Source organism: Mirounga leonina, unplaced genomic scaffold (assembly GCF_011800145.1).
Source record: "Mirounga leonina isolate KUSES-001 unplaced genomic scaffold, KU_Mleo_1.0 Mir_173, whole genome shotgun sequence".
In the NCBI taxonomy this organism is placed as follows: Eukaryota; Metazoa; Chordata; class Mammalia; order Carnivora; family Phocidae; genus Mirounga; species Mirounga leonina.
In genome coordinates this window covers 86,300,927-86,327,314 of record NW_023270447.1, presented here as the reverse complement: position 1 = coordinate 86,327,314, position 26,388 = coordinate 86,300,927, and the positions used below count along the sequence as shown (strand labels likewise).

Genomic DNA, 26,388 nt, shown 5'->3' with positions numbered 1-26,388 from the left:
CGGCTCTCGAAGGGGGCCCTGTCCCCGGACAGAGGCCAGGGGGCCCAAGGGAGGGGCTGAATCCAGCCAAGATCTTAGCCTTTTCTGAGGGCAGAGACCAAGTGCCAGAGCGAAACACTTTTCTTCAGCCCTGACCAGAGAGAGAGACGGAGACAGCGAGAGAGGGAGACTGGGGTAGCTAAGGGCGGCGGTTCTCAAAGTGTGGCCCACAGGCCTCTGGGGGGGTCCTGAAACCTTCTCATAATAATGCTAAGATGCAACTGCTTTTCTCACTGTGGCGACCTGGGCACTGAGGGTGGAAAGCAGCGGTAGGTAAAACCGAGGGTGTGCCCGCACCAACCAGTGCTCCGCAGTCACTGTGTTGGTCATCACCATGCCCTTGCATGGAAAGAAGAGCCATATTCACTTAAGAATGTCCTTGATGAAGCTACAAAAATTGTTAACTTTTATGAAACCTTACCCCCCGAGCATGTGTCTTTTTAACATCCTGAGGGACGAAAAGGGAAGTACACACAAAGCTCTTCTGCTGCGTCCTGACGTCCAGAGCTTGGCCTCAAGGTCGGGTACCCACGTGACTGCACCGAGAGCCACTCTTTTCACCAAACACCATTTTAACTTGAAAGAGCGACTGACAGGCAAACCCTGATTTTTCAGATTCGGGTATCTGGCAGACATTATCTCAAAATTGAACAAAGTAAGACTGTCACTTCAAGGGGGACACAAAACTGACAGTATTTGTCGCCAGTGATAAAATCTGAGCTTTCAAGTGAAAATGAGACTTTTGGAAAAAATCTCTGTGATCTCTACAACTTAACATGTCACTCATTCCAATGAGACCGGTGATGATACCAAGGAACCTCATTTCCTAAAACATCGTGGCATGAAACGTGTCGACATTTGGAAGATCTGCATTCCTCAGTGAACCAGTATTTTCTGAATGACCCATGCGTCAGGTTACAAAATCACGCGTTGAGAAATGATTCATTCAAAGCGCAAGGCAGACCAGTGGGTTTTAATGGAAGAGTGCGCAAAGTTCAGAGCTGTAGTTTCAGATTCCACACTACAACTGACCTTCGAGAAGCCATCGCTTGCCGAGTTTTAGTGTAATAGCAAAGAAGAACCTCCACCATGATCTGCAAAGTCCACTTCAATAGTCCTCCCTTTCCCAAATACATATCCGTGGGAAGCTGGATTTTTTCCACAGACTAACCAAAACAATATATCAGCCAGGCTTGAAGACAGAAGCACGTGTGAGAGCCCGGCTGTCCTCTGTTAAGTCAGACGTCAAAGAAACTTGCGAACATGGAACGTGATGCCATTCTTACTGTTAACGTGTTACCGCTGTTATCTTTACAGAAATTAATAAGTTTTGAATTTTTTTTCTCAGTTTTGATTTCTCATACGCTAAATATCAATAGCTATACGCCATATGAAGCCAAAGCTCTTTGGGGTCCTCAATACTTTTTAAGAGCATAAAGGGGCACTGAGACCGACGGTTCTAGAACCACTGGCTTAGGGCATGGGGAAGACAGGAAGAAGACAGAGGGCCTATGTGCTGTCGCACTTTGTGGAGCAGGGCTCTGGCAGGGATAATTCTCTGCCCCCATGGTTGGCCTTGGATCAGTAAGAGCCCTTGAGGAGAACTCCACATTGCATCCTATGGTGAGAGATACAACCTTGGGCAGGATGGTGACCTGGGTGAGATGGTTCCAGCAAGTATTAAAAGAACCACCGAGAGGCCCTGAGTGAGCAGAAGGAGAGGGAGAGGAGGCGGCCACTTCCAAGTTGACCGGGGGGGGGGGGGGGGGGGGGGGGGGGGGGGGGGGGGGGGGGGGGGGGTGGCAGTGGTGGCGGCAGCTCGGGAATGCAAGCTGCAAGGGAGGTAACATGCCCTGGGCCCCACTGCCCCATCAGAAAGTAAAGAGGAGCTGGTGGAGGGGGTGCCCAAGAATTTAGAGCTGAACAGGGATTCCTGCCACCAGTGTGCAATTCACAGGATGCCCCGGGCCCCTTCCCAGAGACGTGTTAATTACCTTCCCCCACTGGTCCCCATGGGTAACCAGGCTGGAAATGAGCAGAGGCAGGCTCCAGCTCACTTTGCTCTGTTCTGGCTGGGAAAACCAACGATCCTCAGCCCCAAACTTGGCTCTGGTGCAGAGATGTGGAATTTTCCAGGAAAACTTCAAAATCATCACTGAGAGGGGAAAACAGTTGAAAACTGATCTTGAAAAGGAGAAAGAAAAGAAAGGGTAGGCCAGGTTCCCCAGGTACCCCCAGAACACAGGGTACTGGGGATGTGAACACTGAAACTATGTGTTTTCATCTCACACAAAAGGTCCCCGGGACAGCACCCAAACTTGACCTGGTACCCCAGGTCATCACCCCCTCCCGGAATTTGAAGCTCAGTGACCCACAGGCCCTACGGCTTCTGCTGAGAGCAGCGTCTTAGAGGGAGCCCCTGGACATTCAACCAGCCAAACATCTAGGACCGGATACCCCAAGCGGAGGCTCTTAAGGTACAGCACTCTACCAGACACACCTGCAGGCCTATCCATCCCGCAGACAGCACTGAGAGTTGGCTTTGCACCAGGCACCATATTACATGCTAGGAGCCCATCAGGGACGATGGCAGAAAGCCCTCTACCTTCACAGGTCTCGCTCCCAGAGAAGTAACCAGGCCACAGGGGCTGTGGGAAAGCAGGAAGAGAACCCTAACATAGCCTTGGGCAATCTGGGAAGGCTTTTGGGAGGAGGTGGTATCTGGAGGACCTGCTCAGTAGAGACAATACAGTGTAGGTGGTAGGAGCCTTGGGTTTGAATCCTACTTCTGAGCTCTGTGATTCCAAGCCTTGGCCCCTCCCCTATAAATCAGAGATGATATTAGTATCAGTATCATAGGGTTGCTAAAGAATTAAGTGAAATAATGGAGGTAAAGAACATGAGATGGGGATTACCACATAAATGTTAAGTGTTCTATTTATAACCATGCCAGGTCCTATTCTTACCCCTGACAGGTCCACCTGGGGCAGACCCCAGACTGGCCCATACCAGGCCGAGCTGCCAGCACCAGGTAGGAGCACTGATAGACCCCCTGGCCCTATCAGCCTCAGCCCTGACCCTCTCCACATACCAGGTACACGTGGGTTGGAAGGGGACAACCCTAGGGCCCGGTCCAGCAGATGACAAGCAGAGGAGGCAGCTGCCCACCTCTCCTGGGTCTGTGGAGTGTCAAGCACGACTCAGTGCTGATCTTGATGAGTTATCTTCCAGCATGGAAACTCCAATTCACCTGCCTGGGAAGAAGCAGGGAAAAAAATCCCACGGCCATGCCCTCCCCTGGAAAAAAAAAATTCTAGGAAACAAAATACAACGACATCTTTTTATTTTGTTTTTTTCGGTAATTATACTAAAGATGAAAAACTCATAATAAACATCTCCCAGTCCCCACCTGCTAACAGTAATTATAATAGACTCAACAATAAATGGTAAAGCAGGGCAGAGCTGCATCTCGGGAATTCTCTAGGGCATGTGGATTAGCTCGGAAAGCCTGAATGATTAAAATACACTAATTAAAATTTTGTGTTCCTTGGTAACTCGTCTGCCTGGGCCCCTGGTGTTGGCAAAATGGGAATTAACGTGACAAAAGCAACACAGAGGGTTTTTGTTTTAAATAAAGAAAAAAAGAGAGAGAGGGAGGGAGAAGGGAAGATCTATATAAACAAGTTAGACACCAGGAGAAAAGAAAGATGAGGTGGTTTTCTCTCATTTTCTAACTGGAGCACCAGGATGTTTGGGACAGGAAAGTGTAAGGAACGAGGTCCGGGGCCTGGAAGGGAGTCCCTCTGCCTGCTCTGGGGTCCTGTGAGGGGCACGAGGAGCATGTGTCCAGGGGTCACTGTTTAAAAATAATTACTGGAGAGAGGAGGGTGGGAGGGAGAGAAGTGGGGACAGCAGGCGCCCACCCAGTCCGGCTTTCCAACGGCATTCCTCTAGGGCGGGCCACATACCCTCAACTCCCCACCCCATGGCCAACGGGACCCTGGGAGGACGCAAGGGAGCTTCTACCCCATTGCAGTTGCACAAAAGAAATTGAACACTTTTGAGTTGCCCTTAGCAACCTAATTGCATCAGTACATTGCACACAGGAGCCAAAGTAACTGAATTTTGATGAAAAGACGGCGGTAATTTACGGCATCACAAAATTAGTTGTCATGGCGACGGGTTAATTACATCTCAAATTAACAATGCAAGTGTGGTGAAATTAAATATAAATCATATTTTCTGCATAAATTATAGGGGTTGATTAGACCGGGGCTCTGGGAGAGGGAAAGGTTGAGCCGCCACGGGCCCCAAGCTGCATTCTGAGCTGCCGAGAGAGGCGCCTGCAAATGCGGGCGCGGATGGGGAGCTCTTGGAGGGGACGGGGGACCAACGGAGTCAGGCGCCAGGGCTGCCGAGGCTGCCTCCCTCTGCTCCCGCTGCCACTCGCTGGCTCAGCTGGCTCCACGCAGCGCCAGGGCTGTCCCCAAAGTTTGCTTCTGTTTGGATCAAACTTTGGCTGGGGGGAGGGGGCGGGCAGGCAAGGAGGAGGGACGGCAGGTGCCTTTTTAGCTGAGCGCCGGGGACGGAAGTTTTACCTTCAACCATCCCAAACGACTTTCCCGCTTTCTGTGCCCTGAGCCCTCAGAGAACCCTCCACAGATGGCCGGCTTAACCTCGCTCTCTTCAGTTAAATGGGGTCAAACGGTTTCTGAGTCACAAGCGTCTGCCTACCAGGGGACAGGCCCCGTGCCACCCGACAGGCAAACGGCGCACAGCCAGGGCTGCACCAAGTGGGCAGCATCATTGTAGGGGTCCGGGGTAGCCAGAGACAGACCATGGGTGGCAGCAAGCACAGCTGGCTGAAGAATGTGCTTTTCCAGCCAGCTCTGGTCAGGCAGACGCTGCTGCCCGCTCTGCTACCCAGGGGCAGGGCAGTTTGACCCTGTCTTCCTTGAATGCAGGAAGAACTGCAGAGAGCAAGAAGCAGAGGAGACCCCAAAGAGCACCATGTGCATGCTCCGCGGGGGCTCTGCCAGCAACACGGAGCCCAGATGCCCATGCCCCGGTGCCACCCACCTGTTGCGGAGGGCCAGCCCTGCCACTGAGCACGACTGGACCGACCTCGGTTCGGTCTCTGGGAACCCCCAGGCCAGGTGTTCATTGGAACACCTGGGTGATAGATGCTTTAGAATCGGGCCTCTCTCCTCCTGCTCCTGGCCTTGTTTCTTGGCTTCGGGGGAACACGCAGTAGAACTCTGGGTCACAGATGAAAGCCCCATTTGCTACCTGGACGAAGGAGTTCCAAACTTTGGTGATCAGTGAATCGCTGGAGAGCCTCCTTAAACCTGCAGGCTCGTCAGGCCCCGGCTTAAGAGATTCTGATTCTGCATCTGGAGGGATCAGAATCTGCGTTTTTAACCTGCTCCACCTGAGAGTCTGATGCAGGCCGTCCCATGCCCACACTTAAGAGGCACTGGTAACACAGTCTGTGATCCTGGTTTGCAGATGAGGAAGCGGAGGCCCAGCGGGGTTTAGTTCACTTTTGAAGACAGGGCAGGACTGAGATTCAAAGCCACCTCTGAGCTGTCACCCGTCACATGCAATGCCCCACTCTCAAGGCTGTGCCAGGCACCGTGCCAGGCCACGTGGGAAACACAGGGACCAATGGAACCACAAGCCGGTCCTTGAGGAGTGCATGGTCTAGTGAGGACACAGAGGGTCAAGCAAACAGACACGGCCCGACGTGTCCAATCCATCACTAAGGGACAGGGACACGGGAGCACGGGAGCAACGCTGGGGACAAAGGGAAGGCAGGGATCAACATGCAGTGAGTCAGCCAGCCTCAGGTTGGAGGCACTCCCCAGGGGTACCTGACTGGGCTGAGCACCTAGTCGGGCTGCGCCACACTTCACCTGGCCCAGGTGGGAGGAATTTCCTGAAAGGCCCCTGCAGAGAGATGGGGCGGAGGAAGGAAGAGAAGGCCCTCGGCGGTCCCCCGACCACGGATGTGCATGTGCAGCTCATGAATATTTCAGTGGCCATTTATTTATCCCTGCACCATCCAGCTGCTGGGGCCACAGACCCAAGGTGGATAAATATAGCCACTGGGCGATCAATGAGGCATCCGCTCCCCCCAGCCACATCCATTAGGCCCCTCGTTCCCACAACCTGCTGGCTGGGCACCTTGTCCTGCTCAATTGGTTTCCGATTTTCATTAGCGGTGGAGGCACAGCCCCGCTCCAAGCCTGGGCGTCCCCCTCACCCCTCTGGCCCCTCCCCCCCTCAGGCTGGGCATGGAGCCCGAGGCTGCCTGCTGTCAGCCTAGAGGGGCCTTTCAGAGAGCCCAGCCCACCAGAGTGGTGAAGCCGGGAGGTGCAGAGCTCAGCAGCCAGACCTCACTTCCCCGGCTGGCCTCTGTGCAACGCAGAGGGGGGCGGGGGTTTCCCTAGGACTCTGCCACTCACATCAGGGCCAGCCGGTGAGCACGATCTAGTTCTAGAAAGCTGAGGTTCTCGTTTGCTGGCTCTGAAGTTTCTGGGGGGGGGCTCCACTTCCCTGGGGTGGGGGTGCCCAAGGGGAAGTCTGGTGGCTGTAGGGTTGGGCTGCCACCAGGGCACCCCTGGCTCCATTGGCCCCTACTCTTCTCCTGAGCCAGAAGTTGCACCCGGGCCATCCTGGCCCCATCCTCCAGGGTCAGACCTGGCTCCAATCTACTGTCCAAAGGAATAAGTGTGGGCTACCATGCTCTCTTCGAGGGCCTCATATCAGACTGGAAGGTGCTGACCAATTCCCAGCCCCTGCTCCTCTCACCAGGCTGAGCACCTCTCACACAGGCTGGGGCTCAGCACCCCGGGAGCACTGTGCTTGGTGGGGTAGAGACTCCAGGGGTGGTCTCAGCCCTGACCGGGGTCCTGGCACCCACTCCTTCATTCGACAAACAGTTCCTCAACACCATGATGTGCCAGACATTGTCCTGGGGGTACAGCTGTGAATAAGACATACCCAAATCCCTGCCTTCATGGGGCTTAGCCTCGGTGGGGGCAGGGTGGGAATAATTAATCCAGTAAACGAAAAACTACTGAGTGCTGGAGGACAATAAAACAAGGACCGTGATAAAGAGTCACAGAGGAGAGAGGTGGGGTTACTTGAGTCGCCTCTGAGGAGGTGACATTTGAACCAGAGACCAGAAAGATCAAAGGGAACAGGGCAATCTGGGCCTTCCAGTCGAGGAAGGTGGGGAAGGTCAGTCCCAAGGGGCTGACACAGCAGAAAATGCCAGGAGGAGCACCCCACCCACTCCCTCCCTTGGTGCCAGGTGCCCAAAGGCTTAGGCCCAGTGGCTGGCAGGATGGGTGCCCTGAGGCAGGCTTGCAGAGCATCCACATGGCCTGGGGAAGGGTAGGAGGGGTAGAATGGAGAGAGGAGAAGGACAATGGCTGGCAGAGGACCAGGGGCCTGAGGCCACCTGCCTGGTTGTTGTGAACACAGGCCCCTCCTCCAGGGCCACCGCCAGGACAGAAGGGAGCCCGGGCGGCCTGTGTGGGGTCCTGCCTGCTCTAGGAGGCTGCAAGGCCACGGGGTGACCAAGGGCCCCTTGACTCCACCCCGAGCCAGCTCCAGAGACAGAGGGCCTTGACCCTCCAGTCCACTTGCAAGGAAGACACAAAGGGTGGGGTGGGAGGTGAGAGGCAAAGAGTGAGCATGAATTCCAGAGGGAGCCGAAGAGAGAGGCAGGCCTGTGCCTTTAAAAGAATTTTCATTTAAAGGCTCTTCTCTCTTCCACCATTTCAGTGATCTATATGCAAATATGCTAATGCATGCAAATTAAGACACCACTTTTAGTCCCAATTTAATAGAAAGCATTAAAATACCATTTTTTTTTCCAAAAAACTCCATATGCATGAAGGAAGGATTTTTTTTCTTTTCTTTTTTTTTTTTACTTTTCACTAAAGTCACATTCCGGCAGCATTTTATGCTGTCAAAATGTTCTCAACGAGGGGAGATTTGACTGGCTTCTCTGAGAGCCAGTCATAGGACGCTTGGGCTCTCCTTGTTGAGTTTTTCTTTTTTCTTTTTTTTTTTATTTAAGGGGGTGGCAAGGGAAAAAAAAATAAGGAAGGAATAACAGAAAACAAGACACCCAAGAATTTTCTGAAGGGTAGTTTCTAATTCCAGGCCAGGGTCCAGTCCACTCTGCATCAAGTGTGTCACTCAACCATGGCCACCAAAGATGCACACGGACAACCTGGGTGTGTGTGCGTGGGTCACTCCTGCGCTCTGTGGCAGGTACACATAAAGCTGGTGGGTGCCCCTGTGTGTGTGCCACTTGGCGGGAACATCCTCCCAGGGGCCCGGAACTGCCAGCCACACACACCTTGGGAGGGCAGTGCCCCTGGAGATGAGAGGACAGCGGAGGGCACCAGGGCTGGGGGAAGGGCGTGGGGGGGGTGTGGTGTGTGCCCGCCACTCCGCCGCCCCAGCTGCACATCAAGGGCTCCATATTTTCACTTCACTCACTGCTCTGTAATTAAACTCGGCTGCTCCCACTTGGGCTAACAGACCTTTTCCAGAGCGCCCCCCCCCCCACGGGGCCCGTTCCCCCTTCCCAGCCTCGCTGGCCCCTTGGTCTTCCCATAGACCCTTCAGGAGACTTCAAATTCTTGATCTGAAAGGCCTTTGTCAAAACCACGGGCCCCCAGTCCCTGAATGGCCGCTGCGGGTCATCTCTCCCATTTCCCTGGGCCCATTCTCTGGGGGACCGGCTCCTGATTAGACCTCCGCGACTCGAGCACCCGCGTTCCACCAGCTCCTCCATCATCCCTGGCTTTTCCTTCCAGGCTGAAGTTAGTCAGGGCCTGAGCTCTGGGAGCTGCAAGGTGCTCTGATCCCAGCCGGGGTCCACCTGAGGGGTGACACTCAGCCATTCAGGGAGAAATGGGTAAAGGCCATCCTGCTGCGTGGGTGGCACCCCTGGTGGGCGAGGTCTCAGCCCCGTGTCACAAGGGTCCTCATTTCACAGTTAGGGTGAACACTACTACCACCACCTTCTGGGGAAGGGCACCCCACAGGCCGAGCGCCCATCCGGGGGCTCGTCATGTGTTGGCGCATTTACTCTTCTCAGTGACCCTACAGCATCAGAATGACCAATTCCAAGGTATGAAAACAGAAAAGCAAGGCCAAGGGAGGTAAGGCCCATTGCCCAAAGTCTCACAGAGAGTACTGCCAACTGGCGGTGGGGCCTGTGAGTCTTTCACACTCCCAGAACCAGCTGGAAAGTGAGGGGTCACACTCCCCCCCCCAGCTCTGCCCCGTCCCAGTGAGGAACCCCGCCTGCCCCGCGCAAGGCTGCAGCTCTCCATCTGTAGAATGGGAGAGGGAGGCTGCCCTCATCCATGGCTCTTTTGGCTCCATCTGTTCACAACTGTGTAACAGATGGAAGAGAATCAAGGGGGGCGGGTGTTCTCCCCAAGCCGGGGCAGTAAGGCAGACTGGCTCTCCAGGGCCGCTCCACACTGCAGAAGAGGCCCTGAAGGCGATGGGCCAGGAGGTTAAGCAGGGTTCGGGAAAGTGGGGAGAGAAGGGTCTAGAAGCAGGAGACAGAGGAAGAAAAGCTGAAAACTGGGGGTAAGAGGGGCTTAATGAAATCAGAAAAATACTAAAATGGGGCTTTAAGGGATAATGAGGCAAAAGCCCCATTCCAGAGAACCGTTCAAAGGGAAAAAAGAGCGAAGAACAGAGGGAAGACCCACCTCAGCAGCCCCGGGCTGGGTGAGGGCAGAGGATGGGGACACGCAGCAGACACAAGGGGCACAGCGCCCACACGGGCCCTGGGTCGGGGGCTTGGGCATGGCGTGCAGGGAGGGGGGCTCCACACACACGCATTTCTCCAGCACACATGAAAAGGCAGGAGGGAACAGCAGAGCTGGGCTGACGTGGCGGGCCGCCTAGCAGAAGCCATGGTGCAAAAAGATTGAGATAGCTACCGGAAGTCCATCGGTCGGTGCCAAAGCCCTGGTTTTATTGTCAGGGAAAAAACAAACCCAACCACCGAAACTCGTCCTCATCTGAGAATCCACACAGAGAGAAACGATTTCCCCATCAAACCAGTTTTATTGGATATAAATATCTAATTATTTGTACCAGGCCCTGGAATGCCAGACATTTTGCAGCTTTTATAACGTGTGTAGGAGTCTTTACAAAAGACATATATATAACTATACGTGTATACATCGTTATATATATAGTCATACATATATATGTATGACTATATATTAACAAACCTGATTTGAATTTCATCTGAATATTTTGCTTAGCAAGCAGGGGGGTTTTTTTGTTTGTTTTTTTGTTTTTTTATGAACCTGGGAAAGAGCTAGAAGGTTTTGGTGCTGCTCAGACCCTCTTTCGGAGCGGGGGTGGTGCATATTTCTGAGACCTAATGTGCCTGACCCAGAAAGCTCAGGGGAAAGGGACACCGCGCCACTCTGCCATGACACACGCGCCCGCCCCCCCACGACCCCTCGGCGGCTCTCAACTGCACACAGGCTCACAGCACTTTACAACCACAAGACCCACGGCTGCAAGTCAATACTTCATACATGACACAAACATGATGTCCCCAACAGACAAACAAAAGTATTGACTTCTCAAACACAAAGCGCACGATTACACTTCATAGCAACCCCCGTGTCAGCTTTGCACAAACCGTGGAGGGCGACAAAGAACCGGGCAGAGGGGCAGGGAGGGGGAGGGGGGAGGGGGGGAGTTGTCTTGTGGGGAATAATGTGGATCAGCCTGTCATCTGGAGACCCATCTTCATCTAGAATTAATGCACTAAAGTTCTTTTGTTTTTCCCCTAAATGGTTTTAAAGAGACAGAGAATTCTCCGTCCGGACCTGGGGGCTTGGCGTGCAGCTGGTCCAGGCTCTGGAAAGTGAACAGGCGGCCCCTTCTAGCCAGGCGTGAGTCCATTATCTTTGTATCCCTGCCCCACCCTGCTGCCGCCTTGTCTTCTCCCAACTTGTAGAAAGAAAAGTTACAAATCTCTGGCTTTCACAGTTCCCAGAAGTAAAGAACGCGAGAGCCCCGGGGCTGGGCAAACTGGGGACAGGAGAAGGGGTGCGGCGGGCCAGGGCTGTGAGCAAGGTGCCTGGGTCAGTGCCGGGGTAGGGGGTTGGCTGGCAGCAGTCTCCCGGAGGCAGTGCTAAGACAGTGTGCAGGGAGAGCCGCAAAGGCCAATTTTCCCCAGACAGGAGTCCCCTGAAGCTGAGGACAGAGGCGCAGAGGCTGGGGACAGGAGGATCCTGGGCATCAATCACAGAATTCCGGGGGGGGAGCCCTGTGGGAAATCATGGGCAGGGGAAACTGTCCCTTGAGGCCCAAGGGCCAAAGGAACCATTCCAGTTTGAGTGATATTTGGGGAGACTCTAGCCAGAGGTTGGCTGTCCACGTGGGTGGTGAGAAGGAAAGCAACCAATTTCCAAATGCCTCTGTCTCAGACCTATGGATTCATGGGGAGAAAGGGCTCAAGATTGAGCAGAGCTCTAGGCCTCTGCCGAGAACGTTCTGAGAATGCCCGCACACCCTCTGCTTAGAGAGCCGTACTCAGGGGGCTGGGCTGGGGGCTGAGGAGCCAAGAACAAACAGCAGCAACAGGAACAGAGTTGAGCCATTTCAATTATTCATATGCCAGATGGATTCTTTTCCTGCCTTTTTTTTTTCCTATAAAAATAAGGAGGGTGGGGGGAGTAGGTCTTACGACAGTCTCCAAAATGTGGGGAGGAAGGGGAAAGGGAGAAAACATAGAAATCGAACCCCTCATTTGTGCCCCATCCCCTTCCCTGGAGACCCCTGGTCTACTGACAGGAGGGCAGGAGGGACGGAATGCCCTGTCGGGCAGAGATTGGAGGGGTCATTTAGGTTCTCTATGAGCAGAGAGCAAGAAGCAAGGAAAATGGTTGAAGGAAGGGAGGGAGAGAGAGAGAGAGAGGAGCACGGAGCATGGGGTGGAGTGGGGGGGAGGCAGGCAGAAGAGGGTTCCGACCTTCTGTGAAGGATATAAAAAATCCAGCCGCCTCGGGGGACACCCAACTATCTAGCATATTGCTGTTAAAATGTCTGCAAAATTTAATACCCTTGGCATGCCATCTAATCAGTCCTTGGAAACTCGGGCACTCTCTCCGAGAGTCAAACCACCTCAGACCTCACACGTATGCGGTTCCCACCGCCACCCTGTCCTCCGATTTTAGATAAAGTTGTCCCCCCCCACCATAAAACCAGCTGCTATGGCTTTCAGGACACGTTTCATCCTGAAGTTTGTCCAAGGTCCAGAATCTAGAACATTTTCTAGGAAGCAGGCGGTGCCACAGAACGAGCCAGGGGTGGGGTCCTGGGGCCGGGACTTTGGTTCCCAGACTTCTTGGCGGGGGGGGGGGGTGAGGATGTATTAGTAGGAGAGAGAAAGAATGTGAGGGACAGGCATGTACTGCCAAGGGAACATGGTCCCAGATGGCCAGGCAATGGCTGCTCCGTCCGCGGAAGCCAGTGAGAGCCATTCATTCAGCTCTTCTTTAAGTAGCTGCCCAGCACACAGAACACACACACACTCCACATATGCCCGACTGGGTGCTCTATCAATCCATCCATTATTGGGAAACTTCGGTGAACCCCACAAGATTCTGTGGCTACTCCAAGTGCCCAACAACCAACCAGGAAGTTTCCAGATCAGCCCCAGGAATGGCCGCCTGACCTTCTACCCCAAGCATGGCAATCAGAGCCCAGCATGACTTGGACATTTTGGCAGGTCACCACCTGCTTTAACTTCACAAGGAGAGATCCGTAGAGCTCCTGAATGGGCCTGGAGGATCAATCCCCAAAACCTTCACCCTCCACCGTATGGAAATGGAGTTCGTACCAAATCCTCTTTACTCTTTTTTTTTTTTTTTTCTCACCTCTGACTGACTTAAAGTCTCAGGAGGCCTTAGGGAGGCCTGGAGGACCCTAAGAGACTCAGGGAATCCCAGAAAGCCCACATCATGCTAATGCAGTGGTTCTTCATAAGATAGGGGTCAGGCGGGACAGGCCAAGAATAGGGAGAACTCAGAGTCCCCTCCATCTGCAGGAGAAAGCCACAGTGGCCAGGGACCTGAAGCACAGGTGACTCCTTATGGACTACCCTGCCCCTCACCATGCAGGTGGGAGTGTTGGCAAACAGGAGAAGGGGGTGGAGACAGGGAGTGCTGCCTGGGCGGGCAACCCATACAGTTACCCAGGGCCCCAAGCTCAGGAGGGCACGTGCTTTCACTGTTGTGAAATTCTTTTTTTTTTTTTTTTTTTAAGATTTATTCATTTATTCGAGAAAGAGAGAGGGAGGGGGAGGGACAGAGAGAGAGGGAGTCTCTCCAGCAGACTCCCTGTTGAGCACAGAACCTGACATGGGGCTTGATTCCAGGACCCTGAATTCATGACCCGAGCCGAAACCAAGAGTTGAACACCCAACTGACTGAGCCACCCAGGTGCCCCGTCATGAAATTCTTAATAATTTAGAACAAGGGGCCCCGTATTTTCATTTTGCATTGGGCCCCGCAAATTATGTAGCCGGTCTTGGGTATGGGTTTTGGGAGATCAGAGGATCTGGATTTGAATCCCAAGGCTCTCCCCCTATAAGCCAAGTGACATCAGAAACGCTACTTATTATATATCTCTGGCTGCAGGGAGCCTCGCCTATCAAATGGCGTGATCACACCTGCTCTCATGGTGGCCGGGGGAACCAAGAGGGGCAAAGTGGGGGAAGAGCTTTGGGAACATGATTACATGCTCCTATTCAAACACAAGGTGTGTTGACCAAGAGGGAAAAGTGAGGCCAATCAGTTCGTGTTGGTGGTGGCTTCCTCCCACCCAAGGATGACCTTCCCCCTTGTGGCAAGATGTCTGTTTTCAGAGCAGTGTGATAGGGAAGCCTCTGGCATGCCCAACCCGCTGGCCCCATTCTCAGTTGAAGAAACTGGGACAGAGTCAACAGATGACCTGCCTGTTGTCACAGAGCCGCCTCCAGGCAGGGCAAGGCCGAGGACATACTGTTCCTGCTGTCCAGGCTCTGCTTTGGCCACAGGACACTTGAGATGGGGACAGTGAGAAGGAGAAGGAGGCAGGATTTGGAGCAGGGAGAACAAAAAGGCTTCATTCTGTTCCATCATACACACGCACACGCATGCGCACACGCACACGGACACACAACTTGTGCATGCATGTACGCGTACACACAGCAAAATTAAAGCTGAGAACTTGGCCAAAAAGAAAAATCCTACCCCTGTTCCATCGAAACTTATTTTAGGGCGGGAGGTAATTGCCAAAGACCCAAATAAAAAGCCAACCACAGGCTGTAAACGGCTTCAAGTCTTTAATTAGACCCCAAGAAAAAATAGTGGCAAAAGAAAAATGAACGTAGAAGGCTCCCTGAGGAGGGAATATGCATGTGGTCCTTTCCCCCTTCCCAAGGCCAGGGGCTTCAGATGAAGCCTACCTGTCCTGTGGTGGACACTGGAGTGTTGGCATTGCCCATCTTGAGGGCAGGCATGAAGCCAAGCACGGCACACGCCAGGCGAGGGCCAGGCTTGGTCTTGGGTCCTTTTCCCAGGGCCGTCCTAGGCCCCAGCCTGAGGAGGCCGGCCCAGCGTTGGGGCTCCATGAAGCCAAGGGGAAAATGAGCAATTTCTACCAGCTCTGGAGGTGAGGGAGCAAGGAAAGGGGAAAGCTTAGGGTCTAGAATGGCTTTTGACTCACTGAAAGATGTGCCCATCAAGTCACAAGGCCTGGCTCCTTGGCCACTGACCAATCTACCCACATGACACTGCTCCCATTCCCTGGAGCTGTTCTCCAAGCTGTGACTCTAGACCCTGGGCCCTGAGGAGTTAGGTGGCCCTGAGGTCATGTAGGCAAAGCTGATGCCCCAAGACCTCTCCTCACATGGTCCCTCCATGTGAGGGTGTGCTCTCAGGAAGCCTTGGGGTGATGACATGCCCAGCCCCTGGGTTCCAGGTGGCATTGGCCACCCCATGATCTTTCACTGAGCCCCTGCCCAGCCCTGGCCCTTGGAGGACATAGAGGAACCTGGACTGGGTGTGTGGGACTGGAAAGAAAAGGGAAGGTGGGGGTATGCAGAGAAAGGTGTCCATACTCTCTCTCACCCCTCATATCAACAGACGCGACTCAGAAGACTAACCAAAACCCATGGTGGGGGGGTCGTGCTAAGTGCCAAGAGCAGCATGAACCATCCCATGGCAGAAGCAGTGGCCTGCACTGATGTCATAATGACAGCTGGTCCCCATGGCGGAAGAGAGGCACTGCACCCAGAACCCAGGAAGAACCCAGGACAGGGATGAGCCCCAGCCTGCCTCAAGCCAGCGAGCAGGATAGGGCAGCCTGGTCCCCCACCTATGTGGTGTGGCAGGATGGTGAGGTGGCTTTACAACTAAAGCCAGCCTACTACAAGTGGGCACGTCCAAGGGAGGGAGAGGAAGAGCCGCCTCACTGCTGGCATCAAAGGCAACGGGACAACCATGCTGAAGATCCCCATCCTGCTTTGTCCCTTGTCACCCCACCTGCCACACCCACACCTGGCTCCCCTACCAGAACGGGCACTCACTGTGAGTGGGGTGCACAGTGCTCCCCTGGCTCTCTTCTGCCCCCTGCCTCTTCTAAGCCTAGCCTAGGAGGACGTGCTCCAGAAACCCCACTGAATGGGTGGGCCGGCCCTTACCTGCTGCCAAGACATCCCCCTGCTGGAGTGGTGGGCTGTGCCCCGCCGGATATGCTGTGTTTTTCCACCAGTTTCCTTCCCTAGCTCTCAAACAGAATGTCAGTGACCACAGATTAGCAGCGGGCCAAACAGCAGTAAGGGCGGTAGCACCTAAGGGGCCCAGACCCGGTTGCAAGCACTGAAGAGGCCACACCCCTGCAAAGAAGGAACTGGCATGTCCATTTTACAGAGGAGGACATCGAGGCTAAGCGTGGTGACGTGGTGGCCACACGTCGACCAAGCGTGGGCCTGACTACAGCCCAGGCGGGCCTGGTTCCAAAGCCTGTCTCTCACCATCAGCCCCTTCCGCCCCCCAGTTCTCTAGTGCAACCTCTCGTGCTAGGCCTGGCTGACCCCTTCGCGCTGGCTGCTGGATTCTGTGCACTGGTTTAATGCTTGTGCCTTGTGCACTCGGAGTGTAAAGCAGGTGATAAGCATGACTCCTTTCCTAGCTACCCACCGTGCCCTGTGGTCAAGGTCAAGGCCTGCATGGCCAGAGCAAGCTGGAAGGTCTTTCCAGGAGGAGAAGCAGGTGTAAATCTGACCTTCCAAGGCAGTCCCCACATCACCATCCGGGTCAAGTGGGCCTCCCTGCTGGCCCCTTCCTGCTTGCCTTGCTCTGTGAGGCTGGACAGGCTTTCATCCATCAGGACAGGTGGAATTCCTCCTGGACGAGCCCTATGGCCACTGCTTCCCAACTTCCTTCCCAGCTTGGGAACAGGCTGGGAGAAGCAGTCCAAGCTCCTGGCAGAGGCAGCAGGAGTCCTGCTAATTAATTAGCTCTCTGTCTTCCCCGAGTGTTCACCAGACACAACCAGATGGTCCCAGCAACGTGCCCTCTACTCCCGTCCTCCCCTTAAAATGACATGACATCTTCACCTTATACCCCGCCTCCATCTTCCCCTTCTATATTGCAAACCCCTCCAAAAACCCTTTCTCTCCCTCAGCCAGGCCCGGGCCCAGAGAGCCCCAGAAGGATGGGAGGATAATGAGAGCTCTGGTCCAGGTTTGCAGTGGAGAGAGTTCCAAGTGGAGCCCAAGTTTAGACAAGACTCTACTTTCCTTTTGCTTTCAAACAATTCAGCTAGGGGGTAGGAGACCCAGGGCTGAGTCTGCCCCTATTTCTTGGAAGTGTTAAGAGATGACTCTGTGTCCAAAAAACACAGACAACTTAAAACCCCAGACAATCAAGGCTGACTGGTCCCCCCTACCCTGCCCCAGGAGGACACCACATAGAAGCTGCTCCAATCAGAAGCAAAAAGCTCACTGGGGCCTCTGCAGTACCACAGACTCTTCCACGGACTCTCTTGACATCTCTGGGTCCTAGGTGGGGTGGTGGCCTGCAAGGGACAAGACTGTGCCCTCCAGGTGGCCAGCCTGTGTAGGCACACTCAACCAGGCATCGAGTAATGGAACAGCCAAATCCCAGGGGCAAAGAGCTAGGGTCAATCGAGGCTGGAGCCACAGTTGAGAAGCCCTGGTGGGTCCGAGAGGCCCAGGAGTGGGGATGGCAACAGGCCCTATTTCAGGAGGCCACCCAATGCCCCGGTGCCAGCCCCTATGAGGTGTAGGCTCCAGCTGGTGAACCCGACTCACTCTTCTGGGAGTTGGGTTTTCCCCCTTATAAAATGAACCTGAGCTGGATGGCCCCTGGGGTCGCAGGGAGCCGGACTGCTCACACTTAGCCCTCCGGAGGGGCCAGCTGCGATTATTACTGTCATGATTATTATTATTAGCATCATTTTCAGGAGCATAACTCTTTTGGAGTCCAAACATTCTATGGGCCTCCTCTCAGACAGAGCTACAGAGTAATGGGGGAGATCTGAGCTTATGGCCTAGAAGAGCCACACTTCCTGAAATGTTTAGCCCAGAATTGAAACTAGCGAGGAGAGAGAGGGTAATAAAGATTTGATTAGAGGCTGTGAGGGGTCTGGCCAGGTTTCACGAGCCTGAGTGATCCCAAACTGGCCCACTTGGGCTCCACAAGGCACCCACCTCAGAGCAGCCAGAACTCAGACACACGGCTGGATCTTCCAGGCCCACCGTGGAGTTGATGGGGGATGATCTTTGGGACGAAACATGATTGTCTAGGGCAGCAAGGGTTAACGCCGGGGCTGGGAGAGGCCAGGCAACACGAAGCACTCCCTGTTTATTAATAAGCTATTTATCACCAGCTTTGCTTTTAATGCCATTTGGGCTTAATGTCGTTAATGAAATATAAATGCCCATGCTAACGATGTGGGTCAGAGGCAGCACGGGCAGCAGACGGCTCGCGAAACAGGGCCAAACCGCCGGGCACACTGGGGAAGAGGCTGAGAGCTCAGCAGGAGGAAGAGGTTGCCACCGGCTCGGCACCCCCAGCCCCCTCTGCTCCTGTGCCAGGGGGGCTCCACAGCTGGCTGTGTGTGTGGGGGGGGAAAGGCTGGGAGGAAGGCACCCCAGGGGCTGGGGGAGAGGAGGCCTCAAGGGCACGGGATGTTGTTAACTCCTAGAGAACGGAGCGGGAGTGAGAGAGCTCCCACCTCGGGGGCACCGCCTGCCTGGCATCAGGCCCCTTGGCTGCAGGAGGCTGGACTACCACCAGCTGGCAGTGGGCCCCTCTCCCCGCCCTGAGCGCCCTGACCACTGGGAACAGAGCCGGAGTGAGAAGGGTCATGAGAGGGAACAGGGAGGATCCCATAGGAAGTAAGGACTCCAATAAAGACCAGCATGACATCCCAGGCTACCCAACCCCTCTGGCTCGGGCTGTTCAGTGGCCTTGGGGGTGGGCGCCGAGAGGTCAGCAGATGGGTATTTCTATCCAGTGCCCTGAGGCCCTGGAACCTGGAGGTGGCTCTGCATGGCAGGTTATTGTCCCTGACCTTCTACCTGACCTGACCTGGCCCTGCCCACACAGTGGGTCCTCCCTGCTGACCTCTCCCTAGGCTCAGAGCAGATAGATGCCCTTAACAGATGATGACCACCTAACCCAGATGACCCCAGCAACTTCACACGTTCCCCTCTGCAGAGGCCCCAGACTCTTCCCAGACATGAGCACCCCTCCCCGTCATCCCCCCACCCCCACCGGGGGAGGCAGCTCTGGGACTTCCTTCCCGCTTGGAGGCCACGGATCCTTCAGAGGAGACTTGGACTCTACTCATCCAAGGGCCACCTGGGCCCAAATATAGGTTAGAGACTCCTGCAAGCGGCTGACCCTTGTTCCATCCTCCTTGTCCTGCAGCAGCATGCCCATGAAGGTCACTGTCCTGGCCCCGCCTTGCTCCCCAAGGGTGCTACCTCTTCCAGAGGGAGCTCCAGGCTATTCTCAGGAGGGAGCCCAGCAGCCTCTGTCCCTACCCGCTCAGGACTGGCTGAGGAAACGCAGGATGACCATTGGCGAAATTTGAATTTCAGATAAACCTCGCATACTTTTTTAGTGTACGTACGTCCCCGATATTACATGGAACATACTTCTACTAAAACTTACTTGTGGTTTATCTGAAATGCAAATTTCACTGAGCATCCTGTATTTTTTTTTCCAGTTTTTATTTTAATTCCGGTTCGTTAACATACAGTGTCATGTTAGTTTCAGGTGTCCAACATGCAGCCCGTTTTTTTATTTGCTAAGTCTGGCCACTCTCTCCTGCTTCTCGGCAGGTAACACCTGGTAGGTGGGTGAGCAGAACTGTAGGGGGCAGTGAGGGAGAAAGGAGGACTCCGCCCATCTCGGGACAGCAGTCCTCCTTTCAAGAGGCTCTGTTTGTCACTGTCCCACCCCCGCCTCCGCCCTCTCCCCTCAGTGGTCACTACGACACAGCCCGGTGCCACGGCTCACCTGTGGGGGTCCCCTCTCCCTGCACCCCTCAAAGTCACCTCCGTGTCCCCAAGGAGTACAGGGCTCATTTGCTGGGGCTTGGTGGAGCTCAGCTCAGAGGCTAATCCCCTGGGTGGCTCCTGTCAGATTATTAATTAGCTAAAGCGGATCGGTCCTGGAACAACATGCGCTTGGACTTCAGATAAAGCAGGCCAGGGGAGCCGGGCGGGGGGCTGCTTAAAGTGACAAGAGCCTGTTTCTGAACCGCTCCCCGAGGAGGACTGAGAGGGTGGGCAGAGGCTGGTGGGGGGGGGGAGGGGGCAGCGCGGTTTGCAACAGAGCCCTCAGCACTCCCCTCCCCTGCTCAAGAGCACACACCCGGGAGGCAGTGGGTGCAGACGCACCTAGGGACCCGGAAGAGGAGGAGTCGGTGACAGTTGGGTCTTGCTTTTTAATAAAGAACTTGTGCCTGATCAGATCGAGTCACCCAGAACTCTTCCAAAGCCTCTTATTTCACTTGGGGTAATGGCGGCGAGGCCTGGGGGATCTGGGGTCCCTCGCGCACCCCCATGACCTCACGTGGCATCTCCCCCACGAGCTGCCCTCCAACAAGTCAGGCTGCTCTTGCATCTAGGAGCTCACACTTGCTGTTCCCCCTGATGGGAACACTCTTCTCCCAGGTATTAAGTAGGGGGGCTCGCTCCATCACCTTCTCCATCCTTACCCAGATGTCACCATCCCAGTGCTGTGTCCCCCAGATGCCACACTGAAGAATTACAAACCATCCTCCCCCACCCCCGCCACACGCTCTCCCCATCCTATTCTCTAAACGTGCTGGTTTTCTCCTGGACACACGTGGCCATCCAACAAATACTGTATTTCTTTATCTCATTTGTCATTGCCTCCCTCCACTGAAAGGCAGATCCCACAGCACTGTTCATTCGCTGCTGTGGTTCGGGTCCACTTCGCCGTGTCTCTCAGTAAGGCTTGATGAATGAATGAAAATGAGAAATGAATGACCGAGGTTGAAGGTCAAGATTCGGACCACCACCTCTTCCGGCTCTGAGCCGAATGTGGCTGAAGCCTGGGCTGCCCTGGGGGCTTCCCAGGCACCCATCTCCCCCGATTCCCCCTTCTGCCCCCACAGAGGCAGGTGCTCCTCTCACCTGGTCCTATCATTTCCCTTAAGATGCATTTCCGGCTCTGGGTCTCCTGAAGGATGGCCTCGGGGACCCATCTCCCTGCCACCCAGACCCTCCCCCAGCTGGGCCTGCTACAGGCTCTGCCCCAGAAGCAGGGGTGGGGGGTGGGGTGGCAGTGAGGGGGTGAGGAGAGGGAGTGGGGGCTCCCAGCTGCTGCCCGGGCCCAGCTCAGCTGCCGGCAAACTCCTGGGCTTGGATTGTTTTGACTTGAGTCGGTGAAGCTGAAATATTGAGTCACGACGGCCCTAAACTTCATTACCAGCTTTTAGCACAGATTACTAAGGGAAAAAAGTTGCTTTTAATTGCTTCTCCCGATTAGCATTTCTGGAGAAGAAACTAGTGATTAATTACACCTTCCCATTTCCACTCGCCCTGGCCACAGGGGTCCCAACCCCAGGCTGCCATATGGAGGCTCAGGGGCAGAAAAGGCACCTGCTCCCTAGGGGCCAAGAAACCCAATCAGAGAGAAAACATGAGTGGGTAGCGGAAGGTGAGGAACACGCCCAGAGCAGGTTTAATGGAGAAGCAGTAGCTGGTGGTGAGGGGCGGCCACGTAAGTGTCCCCACACTGGGCTGCCTCAGGCCTCTATGTGGTGTCCTCTGGGCTGAAGGGCTTTCTAGACCAGCTCTACACCTGGGTAGATTCTGGAATAATAGAGGCCGGGGAAGCTGGGGGAGACAGAACAGCAGGAGCCCCGGGACCTGCAAGAGAGGACGACATGTTCACAGTCCCCGGGACTCCTCTCTGGGGGCTCCCCGATGGTGCTCCTCCAACACCACCAGAGTGCTCTCCCTGTGGAGGCCTCACAAGGATGGAGGCAGGGCAGAAGTGCCTCTCCCCTCGTCCACAAGACCTTAACCCTCCCAAAGCCATGGGCTGTTGTCCCTTTGGAGCAACCATGTCACCAAACGCAGAGAGGCCCCGAGGTAGCTCCAGACAGGCAGGTACGGCCGGCCCTTCCCCATCCCTCTCCCCTTGGGTCTGTGCCTGGTGGGATCCAGGGGCTTCCTGAGTCTGCTAAGAGACAGGGAAAACTGAGGAAGGAGGCCCAGGGCCGGGGCGTCCGCAGCATCAGGGCCGAATTCTCACTCTGAACAGAAACCAGAAGGTTCGGTGACACTTCCCAAGCCTTGTAGTTCAGCCATCCCCCCCAAGCGTGAACTTACCCAGGGGTGGCACAGGGCTCGGACCCCCAAGTCCCATAGCCAGTACCTCTCCTGATCCCCCCTCTGCACCCCCTCCCCCAGCTGCTTGCCTGGAACAGCCAGCCCCACATCAGATCAGAGCCCGGGAGGAAGGAGTTAGAACTGTCCAGTCCAGTTACGAGTGAAGGCCATGGATCTAGTACAGGCCATGGAGGCAAAAAGCAGAAGAGCCTCCCACGCCTGCCCACCCAGACACACCCTCCCCCGGGGCTCAGCCCAGGGTTCTGATGTTGGCAGACACACCCAGGAAGGCTGGCTGACACCCCCTCGGAGCCAGGCAGAGTCACCAGCTGCCCGCCTGGGACATCCCTGTCACCCCCTGCAAACGTCGCCAGCCTGCCCTTCTGCTCCCTCCTGTCACTCCCCCTGGAGGTCAAGCCTCCAGAGCTTTCCTGGAGGGCTGAGCTGGCCCATATGGCTGAGAATATGTTGCCAGCATGGGCGAGTACTCACTGGGGCCCCCGCAGCCGGCTGTGACAGCTCCATGCTCCCTCCTCCCAGGCCTCTGGCTTGCTGTCTAGGACGTGTAACACTTACCCCGGAGGGCCCAGGATCGCTTCACTGTGATAGCATCGCTGTTTGGGGTTGCCTGCCCCATCCTAGCCCAAGCAGATGATACCAAGACCCAGGAGAGCTGAGCCTTGTATCAGAGGCCCAGGAAAAGGGGACAGTGGCCCAAGTCAAATCTGATGGGGTACCTATGGGAATCCACACCGTGAATTGTGAAAGGACTTTCCACATGCAAAGACTGCTAGGATCCCTGCCCATACACTGGGGCTGGAAGCTGAGCTGGCCCCAGTGGAAATGAGGAGGTCTTAGACAAACCCTTAGACAAATCTGGCCCTGGGTGACCGGATGCCCGGGAGAAGGTATGCAGATGCTCAGCCCTTGAGAACATAGATCACATTTACGACCACAGTGACAGGAACTATACGAACTAGACCCAACCTCAAACCCAGCACCGAGCCCACGGAGCAGAGGCACAAAACAAGCTCCCGTGCAGTCTTTGGGCCAAAAGGACGGTGAGCTTGGAAATACCTACTGAAAACAATGCCAGAGACGAGCGGGCCTCTGGCCTTCCCTCTACATGGTGCCGGCCAAGAGATGCCTAAACCACTCTACCACGCTTTCTCAGCAGCCAGCACCGGGCCCTGGATGGTGCTTCTCCTTAATCCACAAAACGTATGGCCTCTGAAAGCCACGGGTGGTGCCTGGCACTGGCAGGGTGGGGGTGTGAGAGGAGAGGAGATGCAGGCCCACATCGGGGCCCCTGGAATCTGGGGTTGGCCTGGCTCCTCTTTTCGCCGTTCGCTCCCACAGCAAGCACTATTCACCCTCCCTCTCAACGCATGGACTTGGCGCCCTTCCACGCTGTCCACCTCCTCGTGTCAGCGTCTGTCCACAGCAGCCTCCCATCCGGCCTGCTTTCTCCCCTTGCCCCCGTGCAATCCATTCTTCCCACTGCAGCCCCAGCCAGCTTTTCCAAAGCAAAACCCAGATCACTTTACCTCCATGCTTAAAACCCTCCAGTGGCTTCCTGTCACCTAAAGAATAAAATGCCAACTTCCCCGGCCTACTGACCCCTACAAACGGGTCCACCTCCCAGCCACCGGGACCTTCCTTCTGTTACCAAATGTACTGAGCTCATCCCACCTCAGGACCTTTAGACCAGTCGTTTTCTTTCTGGACTATTCTGCCTGCTCCTCAGAGGGCTGTCCACTTCCTCTCCTTCCATCTCAGCTGTCACCTCCTCAAAGAGGCCTCCTCTGACTGCCCCCTCACTTCACACCACTTCATCCTATGTCCATTCTGTGCTAATGGTGTCCTTGTTCCTTTTTGGTGGATTCCTTGTCTGCCTGCCCAACCAGAACTCCATGAGAGCCAGGGCTGTCTTGTCCACTCTACCCCCAATGACTGGCAGAACCAGGCCCTCGGTTTCTGTTGATTAAATATAACCAGATCTTACGCAGCACAACCAGAAATAGGGAGAGTCTGAACTATACAGGAGCAGGCCTGTGGATCGGGCCTGAGTATAGACTCACCTTGGCCCACACTCCGAGGTGGTGAGGAAGGACACCTCTGAGACCATGGGTCAGCCCTGCCCCAGAGGACGCGGCCAAACCCGGTTCCTGGGAAGAGGTGGGTAAATGTGGAGGGGCTTGGCCACAACATTCCCTCTCAGGGCCCTCAGAGTTCCCAAGCTTCGTTATTAAGCTTTAGATGGCCGATGCCAGGACGCGGGAGCCCCACAGGACTCGTGGAGCCCGTCCCCTAGGCCAGCATGGCCCCTGGGAGTCAACAGTGAGTGGAAACTTCAGAAAGGGAAAAACTAATAGGCATGTTTTGCCGAGGGAATGAAGAAAACAAAAAGCCAGCCACTGAGAAGAGAACGGGCAATATTCCCCCTTCAAAGCGGGGAGCTATACGCACTTTGGCAACCTGCTGCTCATGTGCTGGGCCCAGCCGGGCCCAGGGAGACCAGGTAGAGGCTTGAAGACACGTGGGCCTGCCTTCCCAGGACCCACGATGATCAGAGAAGCAGAGTCAGGCAAGAAGAGCCCAAGAAGTGTAGAGACATACAAGTGCTCGTGCCAAACACCCAGCAAGACCGCTACACCAACAATCTCGACACCGCCATCAGGGGACAACAGTAGCACATCTTAAATGTGGACAGACCAGCTCCTGGAGTGTGATCGCTTTCTAGACACCAGGAAGAAGAGTCTCGGCCACGCAGTTGCTCCACCACAGTAACCCAAGGTGACATTTACATCTGATTTGCAAATCCCTGCCCTGTATCCAAGGCTTCTAGTCCCTGAGGTGGCACAGCCTGGAATCAAGCAGGCCCACAGCTTTGGGGACCTCTCAGACCCCAGTGGGCACCAAGGCACCCATCGCTGCCAAGTGCTTCCTCCCTGCAAGTTCAAAGTCCAGAGTTGCAGAGCCTGGCCACGGAGGGAGGGGCAAGACACACCTGCCCATGGCGCCCACAGGGAGGGACGGAGCTGGTAAGTAAGCTGGGGCTGCTGACTCCTGTCCTGCGCACACAGGAGGAATGGCTTGCGGCCTTGCCCTCCCCGCCATTTTCTAGACCCTCCACCTCGGCCCCTGTCCTAACACCATGCCCATCAACTTCATCAGCACCTAACCCTTCTGGACTGGTTTCCTTGGGATCCCAAGAGAACACTGAATGACGACCAATAGGTGGTAAGTCACCTGCTGTGTGTCAACCCCCCACCACAAAAACCGCCACGTCTGCTACCCGCAGGGAGATATCTGACAGTACCAGCCTCACAGACTACCCATCCCTGGTGTTAAGTGACCTGCCTTCGGCGAGGGGCGATTTCTGAGCCTGGATCAAGACACCTGTGGGAGCCGCCTGGGTGGCTCAGTTGGTTGAGGATCAGACTCTTGATTTCGGCTCAGGTCACAATGTCAGGGCCTTAGGATCGAGCCCAGCATTGGGTTCTGGGCTCTGTGCTCAACAGGGAGTCTGCTTGAGATTCTCTCTCTTCCTCTGCCCCTCCCCTGGCTCACATGCACACACACTCGCTCTCTCTCTCTCTAAATAAATGAAAAAAATCTTTAGGAAAAAAAAAAAAAGACACCTGTGGCTTCTCCTCTAAGGTCCTCAATCCTACGTCTTCTTACTTTCACCTAGGGTGCCTGAGCCACCACCATCTGGGTCAGAACCCTCTGAGAAAGGCCTCCTCAGTCCCTCTCCTAAGAAGGAACCCCCAAACTGGCCAACCACAGCCCCCACCCACATTTCCCAGACACATCTTGGGCATCAGGAGTAGCTACCTTTGCATCCCAAGAGGCCGGGGTCCAAAGTCCACTCCAATGCTGGAGCTGCAGGATCCCCTTCTACGGGAGGGGGTCGACAACTGTGGCGGCTGGAAGGGCAGGTGAGATGGAAGGGGTCTTTGCCTTCAGTCGGCCAGGTCTGTTTGCCTACCAAAATGAAAGGGGAGAATAGATTATTAGGCTACAGCGGAGACCCACAAAGCTACTCCAGAGAAGAGGACAACAGATGGCGTGGTTTCGACATTTTGCACCATAACCAGCCAGCCCGTTGCTGGTAAGAGTCTCGGACCCTGCCTGACCCTACGATCCTACGACCAATGCACCCTTTGCACAATCATTAGCCAATTGCTAAGCAGCGGTCACACCTAACACAAGAATCAGACAGGTAGAAACCATGATAGGCCAATCAGATGCCACCCAGGTAGAACAGAGGGATCATACCCAAGGCTCGGCACCCCGGGGGAAAGGTCAGCCTGACAAGAGATCACGCTGACCTGGAAGGCAGATCAAAGCCACACAACCAAAGGAAGCCTTGGGCTCCCCAACCT

At 55.0% G+C, this 26,388-nt stretch overlaps 1 protein-coding gene across 1 annotated transcript in view; it reads right to left on the bottom strand.

Annotated features, from left to right (window-relative positions):
* CASZ1 (castor zinc finger 1) overlaps window positions 1-25,983 on the bottom strand; it is a 114,161-nt gene extending 88,178 nt beyond the window's left edge. The window contains exon 1 of the mRNA XM_035019814.1: window positions 25,838-25,983. The gene's annotated coding sequence lies outside the window, so the exon portion shown is untranslated. The remainder of the gene's footprint in view (window positions 1-25,837) is intronic.
* Between the last annotated feature and the right edge of the window lie 405 nt (window positions 25,984-26,388).